The 15,297-nt window shown below is 48.1% G+C and overlaps 1 protein-coding gene and 1 non-coding gene across 2 annotated transcripts in view; both read right to left on the bottom strand.

Annotated features, from left to right (window-relative positions):
* Nucleotides 1–15,297, bottom strand: part of SLC38A4 (solute carrier family 38 member 4) — a 175,246-nt gene that overhangs the window by 111,893 nt on the left and 48,056 nt on the right. The window lies entirely within an intron of this gene.
* TRNAI-AAU lies at nt 4,980–5,053 on the bottom strand. Its single transcript has one exon. It is a non-coding gene; the product is annotated as a tRNA-Ile (tRNA).

Below are 15,297 nucleotides of genomic sequence, written 5' to 3' on the forward strand. Positions count from 1 at the left end.
AAGCTGGCTCTTGAGGAGCTAAATGTACAGGCTGGGCCATAGTAGGAAATCAGTGAGTTTAAGTAGGAGCTGTGAGGCAGAGCTGGATGGGAAACCACTGGCGGTTCCTGAGGAGTGGGGAGATGTGGACTGAATGATTTTTTAAAGCAATGATCCATGAAGCAGAGTGAAGCATGGACTGAAGTGGGGGAGAGACAGGAGGCAGAGGGTTCTGTGAGGTCTGTGATTCTAGTTGCTTTGGTATCTCTTTAGCCCCCTTTTCAATTTACTTTTCTGATTAGCTTCATCCAAGCAGAAAATTATTGATGCAAAAAGAATAATCAACCATCATAAGAAGGTTCTCCATGTACATCATTGAATACATATGTTCATCCACGGCAAAAAAACCCCAACAAAAAGCACTGGATAGCAGGCTCATTATCTGGATGCTTTTGTGAAGGAAACGGATGATAAGCTTCTTGAGGGCAGGGATCTTGTTCTACTTTCCTTGATCTTTCCCACTGCACAGCTGATGCTCAGTAAATGGCACTGAATGGGAAATCTCTGAAGTTTAGAGGGATAAGAAAACGAAAAGAAACTATGGTCTGCAATAAGAGTTTTCATTTATATAATGCCTTCACAGAGTTGGGAAAGTCTCACAGGGTGAGAACAGAAAAATGATCCCTTTTGGTCAGATCACTTGAATTGTTTATGTCAGTTTGGAGAGATGTTTGTAACACTATTCTGTACTCGTGTAGAGCTGCTCGTTCATTTTGTAAACCCTTACAAAAACAAAAACTTGGTCTTAATGTTTCCCCAAGTAGTGCAAAAGAATTACTTTTGACCTTTAGCCTTCATTTCCAGAATTCATTCTGTCATCTTTTCTTCTGCAAATCTTTTCCTTTTTGTGTTTTTAATGGTATTTGTTAAGTGCCTACTATGTGCCAGGCACATGGTAGTTTGTATCTTGCAGTCCCAGGCACTGTACTAAGCACTGGGGTAGATATAAGCTAAATCAGGATGGACACAGTCCATATCCCTTGAGGGGCTCGTAGTCTTCAAGCCCATTTTATAGATAAGGTAACTGAGGCCCAGAGAAGTGAAGTGACTTGCCCAAGGTCAGACAGCAGACAAGTGGAAGAGCTGGGATTAGAACACAGGTCCCCTTACCCCCAGGCTCATGATCTATGCACTGCACCAAGTTGTCTCCCTTGACTTTACATTTTTCTGCCCACTCAGTATTCTGATGACTTTTCTTAGTCTGAAAGGACAGAATCAAACCTTGGCAGTATGATTTGTTCCAGATTTCAGTACCATAGTTGCCTTGGAATCTTGTCTGTGATAGAAAATACTGAAGTCTTGATCTTGGAGTCTTATTTCCTAATTCATTTCTCTATTTCTCTGAGATTTATCTGGAATTTATCGGTAGTCATTAGCACCTCACAGGGAATCAGTGGGCACTGCTTAAAATCATTTTCTAGTTAACAATGAATTTTAAATATTTGCAATCAGCTCCCTTGCAATGCTAATGAACTCCTGTTAAACAGGGCGGCCATATCATCCTGCATGTACTTGAAACAGCATTTCTTGGTTGAGCCACATGGGCTATAAACAATCACAGCTATGATTATGGTAATTATGTTTCCCAAATCTTCCTTCCGGTTTTATTGAGACTGCACTCTAAAAACTCACGTTCAAACAAGGCTTCTTGTACAACCCCCTTCAAAAGAAGACACAAGGGAATCTTGAGTGTTTGATGTTGGGAAAGTGATGCTAAGAAATAAGGAGAAATGGAAAAGTGCAAGAGAAGGGGCATTCGTAGATCATAGTAGTAGTAGAAGGAGTAATAATCATACTTATTGAGTGTCCTCTGGGCACTGTAATAAACACTTAGGGAGTACAAAACAGGGAAGTGACATTTTTTTAATGGCATTTGTTAAGCACTTAATACGTGCCAGGCACTGTACTAAGTGCTGGGGGTGATACAACCCCCAGTTTGCACACAGTCCATGTCCTACATGAAGCTCAAAGTCTTAATTCCCATTATAGATGAGGGAACTGACGCACAGAGAAGTAAAGTAACTTGCCCAGGGTCACACAGCCGACAAGTAGCTGACCCAGAATTAGAACCCAGGTCCTTCTGATTTCCAGACCCCTGCTCTATCTACTAGGCCATGCTGCTCCCTGTTGAGAAAATGTTACACTCAAATGGATGAGGTGGACATAAAATAACTAAAAATAGAGTAATCTGCATATACACATTTGCTCAGGAAGGGTATAATAATAATAATGTTGGTATTTGTTAATCGCTTACTATGTGCAGAGCACTGTTCTAAGCACTGGGGTAGATACAGGGTAATTAGGTTGTCCCACGTGAGGCTCACAGTTAATCCCCATTTTACAAATGTGGTCACTGAGGCACAGAGAAGTGAAGTGACTTTCCCACAGTCACACAGCTGACAAGTGGGAGAGCCGGGAGTCGAACCCATGACCTCTGACTCCGAAGCCCAGGCTCTTTCCACTGAGCCAACAGAGATAATTGGGAGGCTTGTGTAGCTGTGGAACTAATCAGGGTAAGTGTGCTGGAGGAGGTGGGCTTTTAGAATGGCTTTGAATGTGGGGAGATTATGATCTAACAGGTTTGGAAAGAGATGAAGTTCCAAGCAGAAGGAAGGGGATGAAGGAGGAAAAGGCAAGAGTGAGGTTCAGTTAGAAGACTGACTTCAGAGGAGTGAAGATGGGGTGAGTTGGCGGGGAGCCTTGAAGCCAAGTCTGAGGAGTTTTTGCTGGATATGAAGAGACACGGGAAGATGGGGGGGATTTTGAGGAATAGAAAGACATCTGCCGAGCGGCACCCCCAGAAAAAGAAGGATCTGTGCAGCCAGGTGCAGTGAGGATTGGAGGTGGATGGGGAGTCTGGACCCAGGGAAAACAGTGAGTGAACTAATGAAATAGTCCAGCTGAGATAAAGCAAGAGCTCGGGCCAGGGTAGTAGCTGTCAGGATGGAGAAGACCTGGATTCTAATCCTGCTCTGCCACATGCTTGCTGGGTGACTTTGGGCAAGTCTCTTAACTTCTCTGAGCCTCAGACTGTATCCAACCTGATTATCTTTTATCTACCCTAGCGCTTAGTAGACTACTTGGAATATAGTAAGCTCTTAGCAAATATGAAATAATAATTATAATAAAAATTATAAATTGGAAGATATTATGTAGCAAGATGTGGATTTGGGACAACTGAAAGAGACAACTTGCAAAAGAGAATAGACTTGTTTGACATGAAGGTAGCAAGCTTTGGGGCTAGGAAGGATGATGGCACTATCAACAGAGGTGGGAAAGTTAGGAGGAAGAGTGTATTAGGAGGAGGAGCGTATTTAGGGGAAAAGAGAAATAGTTCCATTTTAAACATGTTGCACTTGAGGTGCCAGCCGTCATCCAAGGTAGAGATATCTTGGAGACAAGAGGAGATGCCAGATTGTAGCTCAGAAGTAATGTCGGCCCTCGGGACTGTTTCTGTCTGTTACCGATCTGTACATTCCAAGCGCTTAGTATAGTGCTCTGCACATAGTAAGTGCTCAATAAATACTATTGAATGAATGAATGAATGGAAGGTGGCTTTGGGAGTTTTCCATGCGGGGTCCTTAACTGAAGCCAAGTGATGAGCAGATGGATATCCTGAGAAGGTTGGTTTAGATCAAGGTGAGTAGGTAAAGGGCCCAAACAGAGCCTTGAGGAACTTACCCACTAAGAGGATGAGACAGATTAGGAGCCTGGAAGTGATGTTGAAGAGAGCTATAGTCAAGGGAGAGGGTCTCCTTTTCAACTGTATGTACATAAATAAATAAATAATATACATAATAATATACATAAATAATATGTTCAAGTGTATATATTCACTTGAACAAATTATTTCAGAAATATAGGGGGAATGATGGCTAGTTCATTCTTTCATTCATTCAGTTGTATCTATTGAGCGCTTACTGTGTGCAGAGCACTGTACTATGTGTTTGGGAAAGTACAATACAACAATAAACAGTGATATTCCCTGCCCACAACGAGCTTACAGTCTAGAGAGGGGGAGAGAGACATCAATACAAATAGATAAAATGACAGATAAGTACATAAGTGCTGTGGGGCTGGGGGGGGGGGAGAGCAAAGGGAGCAAGTCAGGGTGACGCAGAAGGGAGGGGGAGATGAGGAAGGCCCCACAGACCCCATCTTTTGAGAGGGAACGGAAGCCATCCTGCACTGCATGATGCCCCTCCTTGAGGGGAGTGTAAATCCTTAGCTGAGCCAATCAGAGAGGTTTGGGGAGGGAGGAGAGGGACCAGGTAGTTGGAGAAGCCCACCCTTAGCCATCTTGAGAACAGGGTGGAAAGCTAAGTTACTGGGAGAGCAGGACACTGGGAAAGCTCTTGGCATACCGAGGCAGATCTGGGGCATGGGGAGGGATCGGAGATCATAGCCGGAGAGGGTTCGGACACCCCGAGGTTCAAAGTCCAGAGTTAGAACTCTGGAGGAGTGAGGCTTCTGTCTCTGAGTGCGGGGATAGGAGCCAGAGAGGATGAGCCTGAAAGCTGGGACAGCCCTAAAAGTGGAGAAAGGACCAGAGGAACAGCAGCCCCAGATGCAGATGGGGAAGTACACAGAATCATTAGAATCATGTGGCAAAATAACTGGACCCCTGGAAAGGTGATTTGAACCAGATTTGTTTTATAATAATAATAATAATGATGGTATTTGTTGCGCTTACTATTTGCAAAACACTGTTCTAAGCACTGGGTATATACAAGCTAATTAGGTTGTCCCACATGGGGCTCACAGTCTTTCTTAATCCTCATTTTACAGATGAGGCAACTGAGGCACAGAGAAGTTAAGTGACTTCCCCAAAATCACACAGCTGATAAGCAGCGGAACCGGGATTAGAACCCATGACCTTTGACTCCCAAACCCATGCTCTTTCCACTGAGCCACACTGCTTCCCCCAAAGGAGAAATGTGTGGCCCATACGGTAATCAAACCCATGACCTTGGCGTTATTAGCACCACACTCTAACCAACTGAGCTAACTGGCCGCTAATAATAATAATAACAATAACACTAATTGTGGTTATTTGTTAAGCGCTTACAAGCTTATACTAAGTGCTGGGGTGGGTACAAGCAAATCGAGTTGGACACAGTCCCTGTCCAGTACGAGGCTCACAGTCTTAATCCCCATTTATAGATGAGGTAACTGAGGCCCAGAGAAATGAAGTGACTTGCCCGAGGCCAGACAGCAGAAAAGTGGTGGGCTGGGATTAGAACCCATGACTTTCTGACTCCCAGGCCTCTGTTTTATCCACTACCCCATGCTGCTTCCCACTGAGTTACAAACCCATGAAACATTGTTGAAATCTCAGATCTTGGTGTCTGCTCTTTGTTGTTATTTTGTACTCTCCCAAGTGCTTAGGACAGTGCTCTGCACACAGGAAGTGCTCAGTAAATCCGACTGAATGAACTGCTGGCAGTAGGTACTGGGACTGTTGGGGGGGAAGGTCAGGGAGCCGGGAAGACACAAACACCTGAGTAGCTGTTGGTGCTGGATGAAGCTTTGCAGGAGGGCGGTGTTGGCCTACTTCCCGATGACCCCTTGGCCTTCAAGTAGGTACCTGGGCCTCTGTCGAAGGGTGGTATAGGGACTTGGGTACACTGAGAAGAGAGAATGGAAGAACTGGAGGGCTTTTGTGGAAGCTGACCAGCATCCAGGCACTTCCAGAGTGGTGCTGGGGACTCTTTCCTGGGGAATTTAGAACATGTGGGAAAAGATGGAGTATGGAAAAAAGGATTTCCATGGTTTGAAGTGAGGGAGCTTCTAGGCTGATAATCTGAGGAAACTGAGGCCTAAGGAGAAGGACTTACCTAAGGTCACAGAGGAGAAAAGTGCAAGGTGGGATTTATAATAATAATAATAATAATAACTGTGTCATTTGTTAAGCACTTACTATATAGCAAGCACTGTTCTAAGCGCTGGGGTATATACAACGTTATTGGGTTGTCCCACGTGGGGCTCACAGTCTTCATCCCCATTTTACAGATGAGGTCACTGAGGCACAGAGAAGTTAATTGACTGGCCCAAAGTCACACAGCTAAGTGGTAGAGCCAGGATTAGAACTCACAACCTCTGACTCCCAAGTCAGTTAGGTGGCTTGTCCAAGGTCACATGGCAGGGAAGTGCAAGGTGGGATTAGAACCCAGGACTTCTGACACTCAGGCCCATGCTCTAACCCCTAGGGAACCCTACTAAGGGGGCATATTTTGGTTTTTAAATGTTGCTTTCCCTCTTTTATCCTCAGGGAAACATTATACCAATGGGAATCTTTTTTCTGTCACATCTCCTACAGTTCTTCCATTCCATGTCAGCTTGCAACAGATCTGATTTTATTAAAATGTATATTCCCTGATGTCTTTTTTGTGTAATTTTAACATTCTTTTCCCAAGCATCTAATCCCATCATATGCTTCCTTTGTGAATCTTTAATAATTATAAAATGATGATTATAGAGATGATAAACAAAAGCATAAAGAACACTGAGAGGGTTTTTTTTAAAGCAGGAGAGGATGAACTTTAATGAAGACATGATTGAACAGGATGGACAAGAATGCAAGTAGAGTTTTGAGGCGAAACTGAAGAGACTTAACTTTGCACAGGTGAATACATGTGTTAGGAGGGCATGCAAATTGTCTGAAATTAAGGAGTCAAAAAAGATTCCAGACCAGGAAGAACAATAGATAGGAAAAATAGAAGGAATGTGTAACTTAAGGAGTGGGACGACTGCAAGGAAAGAATGAAAATGCCCCAAAAGTCCCCAAGCAACAGGAAGTAGTTTGGGAAATTTCCACAAACTTTAAGAGATCCCCAAAGGAGATCAGAAAGAGCTTGAAACTGGAAGAACCATCTGTGTGGGTGTGAAAGTCATTCAGGTCTATTGCAAAGAAATGTGGAGATGAACATTAAGAATGAAAAGGAAAAAAAGAAGTCAGCTGGGTGGGATGAATAAAATACTCTGGAGCCAGGAAAATCTTGCTAGTCATGAATTTCCCACAAGTTTTTTTCTTCTAAGAGCCCACCTGATTTCTTGCTTGCAGCACTTAAGCCTTAGAAAATGCTATGAACAGAGGACGTGCTGACTCTAGACTAAGCTCCTTATGAGAAGGGAACATGTCTAACAACTCTGCTGTACTGTACTCCCCCAAGTGCTCCACACACAGTAAGTGCTCAAGAAATCCACTGATTGATTGATTGATTAAATTACTTATTCATTTTAATGTCTGTATCCCCTTCTAGACTGTAAACTCATTAAAGGCAGGAAACTTCAACTCCCGGCTCTGCCACTTGTCAGCTGTGTGACTGTGGGCAAGTCACTTCACTTCTCTGTGCCTCAGTTACCTCATCTGTAAAATGGGGATTAACTGTGAGCCTCACGTGGGACAACCTGATTACCCTGTATCTACCCCAGCGCTTAGAACAGTGCTCTACACATAGGTAGCGCTTAACAAATACCGACATTGTTATTACTCCTCCAAGTGCTTAGAACAGTGCTCTACACATATTAAGTGCACTTGACTTAGTGGAAAGAGCATGGGCTTGGGAGTCGGAGGTGGTGGGTTCTAATCCTGACTCTGCCACTTGTCAGCTGTTTGACTTTGGGCAAGTCACTTAGTAATAATAATAATTATGGTATTAATTAAGCACTTACTATGTACCAAGCACTAAGAGCTGAACTTCTCTGTGCCTCAGTTACCACATCTGTAAAATGTGGATTAAGACTGTGAGTCCCATGTGGGACAGCCCGATTACCTTGTATCTACCCTAGTGCTTAGAACAGTGCTTGGCACATAGTAAGCACTTAGGAAAATACATCATTGTTATTATTATTAATAATACATACATTGATTGATTGACAGAATTTTCACAGGGTCCACACCCTTGAGAAGTCCAGGCCTCAGGGGAATGAGGACACTGGGATTGCCTGGGTGTGGAATTAGTGTGCTGGAAAGACAAAAAAATTCAAAGGTTTCATGCCTTCACCTTCCCTCTTTATGAATCATTTAAATCGTGAAAAACATTATCTCCCATTCAATTCTAAGCTCCTTGAGGGCAGGAGACTATGTCTATTTAATACAGGGCACTAACTCTTCCAAAACAAATGATTTTTCCAAGATTTCCATAGTTGGAGACTCTACAGCTTCCCTAGCACACTGCTCCAGGGATTTATTATCCTGACAATCCCGGTAATGCCACTATTCTGCTGTATTTCCTTAGACAAGACATTTACCTTTCTGAGCCTCCATTTCCTCATCTATAAAATGGGAATTAACCATTTAATCTACCGCCTCGTTAGACTGTGAGTCCCATGGGGAACTGAAACTATTTCTGATCTGCTTGTATCTCCTCCAGCACTGAGCACAGTCCCTGCCACACAGTAAAACCAAAAAAACCTAATTTCCTCTGGTTCATTAATCTGTGGACTTGGAAAACATCTGGACCATGTCCCCCTAAAAAATCTCCTTCATGTTCCTGAAGGTGGATTTGAAGAAACCTTCTCTTTCCTTCTGGAACAACCTCAATTTTTCTTTTTTACCTTTTCCCATATGTAGATTTTCCATCCCCTTATTCATTCTGTCACTCTTCTCTAGACTTTCTTCTTATGTGCCCTGGTATCCACCCCACCCTTAGTCCCACAGCACTTATGTACATATCTTTTTTTTCAGTGGTATTTGCTAAGTGCTTACTATGTGTAAAATACTGTTCGAAGTGCTGGGGTAGGTACAAGTTAATTAGGTAGGACCCAGTCCCTGTCCTGCACAGAGCTCACAGTCTAAGTAGGAGGGAGAAGAGTTATCCCCATTTTACAGTTGAGGAAACTGAGGCACAGAGAAGTGAATAAGTTAAGTGCCCACAGTAATCTAACAAGCAGTGGGCAAAGGCAGGATTTGAAACCAGGTCCTTCTGACTCCCAGGCCCGTTGTCTCTCCACTAGGCCACATATTAATTATGATTAACAAAATGTATTAATGTCCGTCTAACCTTCTAGACTGTAAATTCACTGTGGGCAGGGAACATGTCCACCAACTCTGTTTGCACTGTACTCTCCCAATTGCTTAGTATATTGCTTCGCACAAAGTAAGCACTCATCAATGACTGACTGATATGCAGACAAGTTCCACGTAATTGGCATGAATCTTTAGACTGATTTCATATGTCTTTCTTCATGGCAGAAAATGCTAGCGTTAACTCATGAGCTCTTTAGACTGATTTCATATGTCTTTCTTCATGGCAGAAAATACTAGCGTTAACTCATGAGCTATTCCCAAACATGACTTAAGGAGCCCCAAAACTTGAGGAAAATCAGCTCTGAACCCTACCAGTCCAGACATAATCGTCTGAGTGCCCTAAAAAGTAAACGATGATAATGATGGTGTTTATTAAATGTGCCAAATTACTATGGGGTATGTGTTAAGCCCTTACTATTTACGAAGCGCGGTCCTTAAACACAGGAATAGATACAAGACAATCAAGTTCCACATGGGGTTCAGAGTCTAAGTAGGAGGGAGAACAGGCGTTGAGTCCCCACTTTGCATATGAGAGAACTGAAGCCCAGAGACTTCAGTGCCAAACACTGTGCAAAGGACTGGGGAAGATACAATCTAAGCAGAGCAAATACAAGCACTGTCCAAACCGGGCTCATTGAGGAAGAGAGGACAGTGATTTAATTTTCATTTACAGCTGATCAATGGAGTGCCAGAGAAATCCAGTGACTTGACCCAGGTCTCCCGGCAGGCGAGCGGCAGAGGCACAATTAGAACCTAGGCTTCCTGACTCCCAGACCGGTGCTTTTTGCTCTAGGCCACACTGCTTTGGTTTCTAGGAGGCAGCATGGCCTAGTGGCAAAATCATGGGCTTGGGAGTCAGAGGTCATAGATTCTAATCCCAGCTCCGCCACTTGTCTGCTGTGTGAACTTGGGCAAGTCACTTCACTTCTCTGTGCCTCAGTCACCTCCTCTATAAAATGGGGATAAAGAGTGTGAGCCTCACTTGGGACAGTTAGGTGACTTGCCCACAGTCACACAGCTGACAAGCGGCGGAGTCAGGTTGACCATTACAGTGACCGATTCTAAGCTACTCAATTACACTGTTTCACAGCAATAGCTGCCAGAGTCTGGGGAACAAGGTTCAGAGTTTTCGCCCTAACCAATGGTGTTTATTGGGCACTTGTTGTGTTGGGGCACTGTAGTAAGCAATTTAGAGTGTGCATTACATTAGAGTTGGTAGCACAATTTGGCAACAAATAGAGACAATCCCTACCCAGTGGGCTCAGTCTAGAAGAGGAGAGACAGACAACAAAACAAAACCAAGCAAGTGAACAGGCATCAATAGCATCACTGTAAATAAATAGAATTATAGATTGTATGCATCATTAGTAAAATAAACAGAATAATAAATATGAACTTCTATACACAAGTACTGTGGGGTGGGGAGGGCGGTAGAGCAGAGGGAGGGATAGGGGCGATGGGGAGGGAAGGAGGAGTAGAGGAAAAGGGGGGTTCAGTCTGGGAAGACCTCCTGGAGGAGGCTTCGTCATTCATCCGGTGGGAAATTAGAGGGTGTTGCTGAAACTAACAGAATCTTACTCAACTGACCTTATTTTGTTAGACATTGTTTTAGTAATCAAAGCAGAAGGAACACATCTTCTAGCTGAATATCTTCAAGTTCTTATACTCCATAATAAGGCCGAGGAGATATCTGCGTTTTAGTGGGGACGGTCCTTGGATTTTGTAGGTTTTCCTGGGGAACTCTCGAAGAATTCACAGGCTGAATTTGGAACCGCTTCTTATAAACAGGTCTGCTCCCCAGAGCCAGAAAGCCTAGCTGCTCTCTCTCCCTTGGAACACTTAGCTCATCGTGGAGAGGGAACATGTCAGCCAATTCTGTTGCACTGAACTCCCCCAAGCACTCAATACAGTGCTCTGAAGAGAGGAAGCGTTCAATAAGTACCATTAATTCATTCAATAGTATTTATTGAGCGCTTACTATGTGCAGAGCACTGTACTAAGCACTTGGAATGTACTAATCAGTAACGATAGAGACAGTCCCTGCCCTGTGACGGGCTTACAGTCTAATCGGGGGAGACAGACAAGAAGAATAGCAATAAATAGAATTAATGAATTAATTAGACTTCCATGTCTGGGTTAGAACGTGCTATGGACTTTGGCCTTGATAGTGTAACCGAGCAATATAAGACTTTGGATTTAGGCTCCAGTCTCCCTGGTGGCACGGGTTCGAGTCCCACAGTGGCTGTGCTATTGAGAAGTAGCCTGGCATGGTGGATAGAGCCCGGGAGCCGGGAATCAGAAGGTCGTGGGTTCTAATCCCGGCTCCGCAGCTTGTCTGCTGTGTGACCTCGGGCAAGTCACTTCATTTCTCTGTGACTCAGTTCCCTCCTCTCTAAAATGGGGATTGAGACTGTGAGCCCCACGTGGGACAGGGAGTGTGTCCAACCCGATTTGCTTGTATACAGCCTCAATGCTTAGTACAATTCCCGGCACATAGTAAGCACTTAATAAATGCTACAATTATTACTACTATTATTATACGCTTTATCTTCCAAAGCGGCATAGCATTCCAGGGGGACCCGCAGCAGGGACAGCCCCAAATTCTGGGCGTCTTAAATTCCAAACCCCAATCACAATGGGGTCTGTAAGCTCCATGTGGGCCAGGGCCTCCATGTGACCTGATTGTATTCACCTCTGGGCTTAGCCCAGTGCTTGGCACAAAGTAAGCCCTTAACAAATGTTTGCACAATTTAGAGGAGCTGCCTGGCCTAGTGGAAAAGCTTGAGGCCTGGCTCTGCCCCTTCCCAGCTGTGTGATCTCGGGCAACTCACTTCACCGCTCTAAACCTCAGTTTCTTCATCTGGAAAATTTGAATGAAAAACCCATTCTCACCCCACCTTAACCCATGAGCTGCATGTGTGAAGGGAATGTGGCCACCCAAACTAATTATCTTGCATTTTTTAATGGCATTTGTTAAGCACTTACTATGTTTCTGGCACTGTACTAAATGCTGGGGTAGATGCAAACTAATCGGGTTGGACCCAGTCCATGTCCCACCTGTGTCTCAGTCTTAATCCCAGCGATGAGGTAACTGAGGTCCAGGGAAGTGAAGTGGCTTGCCCAAGACCACACAGCAGACAAGTGGAGGAGCCGGGATTAGAACCCAGATCCTTCTGATTCCCAGCCCCGTGCTCTATCCACTAGGCCACGCTGCTTCTCTAGGATCTATCCGAGCAATTAGCACAGGCCTTAGCACTTAGCAAAATCCGCAGTTATTACCGGTACGCTTACAGTTTTCCCACGTCATCAAAACGAATAGGGTCACACTAGTTCTAATAGACCACGCTTTTCCCTCGCTTTCCCGCTGCCCACCGCCAACGACCCCAAACATCGTTTTATTGAAAAAAAAAATGGGAACCAAGGGATGTCATGCTCCCAAGTTCAAGGCTGATATTACAGGTATCCAAACCAAAATCTGGCCAGTCTACGGGTGACACTGGACGAAATCTCAATGCCCCTTGCTGTCAGCTCCCAAGCGCTTAGTAGAATGCTTTGCACCCAATCAGTCCTCAATAAATACCATTGAATGAATGAATGAAGAAATCTGACCTACTGAGCCCGGCTTCAGAGCAATGGACACGTCACTGTCTCGGCGGGACAACTACGATAGCTGATCTGACCAGTTGAAAGAGCCCGGGCTTGGGAGTCAGAAGGTCATGGGTTCTAATCCCGGCTCTGCCACCTGTCAGCTCTGTGACTTTGGGCAAGTCACTTAGCTTCTCTGTGCCTCAGTCCCCTCATCTGTAAAATAGGGGTGAAGACTGTGAGCCCCTTGTGGGACAACCTGATTGCCGCCTATCTACCACAGCGCTTAGAACGGTGCATGGCACATAGTAAGCGCTTAACAAATACCATCGTTATCATTTATTGAAGGCCATCCACCCTGTTCCTCCAGAGGTCAGAGGAAGAGCCGTGGGGGAGGGGTTAATCCAGCTTTAAGCTGGAGAAGCGGGGCTCAGCTCTGCTTCTCGTTCCCATCGGGCAGCCTCCGCCTTCCTGTCCGGCCTGTGCCCTGTCCACTTGGAAGTGACGGAGAACTAGGGCAGCTGGATTGCCGGTCCTTCTTTCCCTTCGGCCTCCCGTTCCTCACCTCCTGCCCCGCCAGACACTTTCTCGGGTGGCTGAGAGCCTGCCAGCAGAGAACCTGGCAGGGTTGTACTGGGGACAGAAGCAGAGAGGAAAACTCCAGCCCCCAGCCAGGGCCCAGTGACCCTTATTCCTGGATTCCCTCTGGCCCCAACTCTCCCCTCGGCCAGTGTCCGGGCTCTTCCGTGGGTCGCGCTGGCCTCCGGGACCCACCGCCTCTACTCTTTTGCATCTCCCTGAGCTCTCCCGGACCTGTCCCAGGGCTGCCCCCACAGCTGTCCCAGAGTCCGCAGGGCTTTCCCTGGAGCCGTCCCGGGGCTGTCCCCTAGAGCTGCCCCCGGAGCTGTCCCACGGCTGTCCCAGGGCTGTCCCAGAGCCGTCCCAGAGCCGTCCCAGAGTTGTCCCGGGGTTGTCTCGGGGCTGTCGCAGAGCCGTCCCAGAGCTGTCCCAGGACTGTCCCCACAGCTGTCCCAGGAGCCGTCCCGGAGCCGTCCCTGGAGCCGTCCCAGAGCCGTCCCAGGGCCGTCCCAGAGCCGTCCCAGGGCTGTCCCAGAGCCGTCCCAGAGCCGTCGCAGAGCCGTCCCAGGGCCGTCCCAGGGCCGTCCCAGAACTGTCCCAGAGCCGTCCCAGAGCCGTCCCAGAACTGTCCCAGAGCCGTCCCAGAGTTGTCCCAGAGCCGTCCCAGAGCTTTCCCGGGCCTATTCCAGGGCTATCCTAGGGCTGTCCCACAGCCATCCCAGAGTCTTCCCAGAGCCGTCCCAGAGCTTTCCCAGGGCTATTCCAGGGCTATCCTAGGGCCGTCCCAGAGCCGTCCCAGGGCCGTCCCAGGGCCGTCCCAGGGCAGCCCCAGGGCCGTCCCAGGGCTGACTTGGGCTGTCCCAGAGCTGTCCCACGGCTGTCCCAGGGCTGTCCCGGGGCCGTCCCTGAACCATCCCGGGGCTGTCCCAGGGCTGTCTTGGGCTGTCCCGGAGCTGTCCCAGGGCTGTCCCAGGGCTGACTTGGGTTATCCCAGAGCCGTCCCGGGGCTGTCCCAGAACCGTCCCGGGGCTGTCCCAGGGCAGCTCCGGGGCCATCCCACGGCTGTCCCAGGGCCGTCCCAGAGCTGTCCCAGAGTCGTATCGGGGCCATCGCAGAAGGGTCCCAGAGTTGCCCCAGGCTGTCCCAGAGCCCGCGGGGCCGTCCCCTCGAGCTGTCCCCTCGAGCCGTCCCCCGAGCTGTCCCCGAGCCCGCGGGCCCGTCCCCGGAGCCGTCGGTCCCACAGACGTCCCGGAGCCGGCCCCACGGCTGCAGCTCATTCATTCATTCCATCGTATTTATTGAGCGCTTGCTGTGTGCAGAGCGCCGTACTAAGCGGTTGGGCGGGACAACTGAGCAGCAGATAGAGACAATCCGTGCGCGCAGCGGGCTCACGGTCTAGAAGTCTAGAAGCCGTTCCCGGCCCCTTCTCTGTCCCCCGGCCCCTTCTCTGTCCCCGGCCCCTTCCCTGTCCCCCGGCTCTCCGGCCGTCCTTCCCGCTCGCACCCAGACCCCAACCTCCCCGGGGAGGGACAGCCCGCACCCCAGCCCCCGCAACCCGAGACCACCCCCCCCCTCCCCCCAGCCTCGGGGACAGCCCTTCTCCCCCCAAGCCAGGGACACCCCGCCCCCCCAACTCGGGACAACCCGGGGAAACCCCGCCCCTCCCCAAGCCCGGGACACCCTCCTCCAAAAACCCAGGGACATCCCTTCTCCCCCCCAGCCCGGGACACCCCCTTCCCCCCAAACCCAGGGACGGCCCTCGCCCCCCAGAACCCGGGGACAGCCCGCCCTCCAAACCAGGGACACCCCTCCCCCCGAAAAACCCGGGGACAGCGCGCCCCCCCCCAGCCTGGGACACCCCTACCCCCCAAAACCCGGGGTCAGCCCGCCCCCCCCAGCCTGGGACACCCGTCCCCCCTAAAAACTCGGGGACACCCCTCCCCCCAAAAACCCAGGGACAGCGCTGCCCCCCAGCCTGGGACACCCCCTCCCACAAAAAACTCGGGGACCGCCCGCCCCCCAAACCAGGGACACCCCTCCCCCCAAAAAACTCGGGGACAGTG

The sequence above is a fragment of the Ornithorhynchus anatinus genome, chromosome 2, assembly GCF_004115215.2.
Source record: "Ornithorhynchus anatinus isolate Pmale09 chromosome 2, mOrnAna1.pri.v4, whole genome shotgun sequence".
Taxonomy (NCBI): domain Eukaryota; kingdom Metazoa; phylum Chordata; class Mammalia; order Monotremata; family Ornithorhynchidae; genus Ornithorhynchus; species Ornithorhynchus anatinus.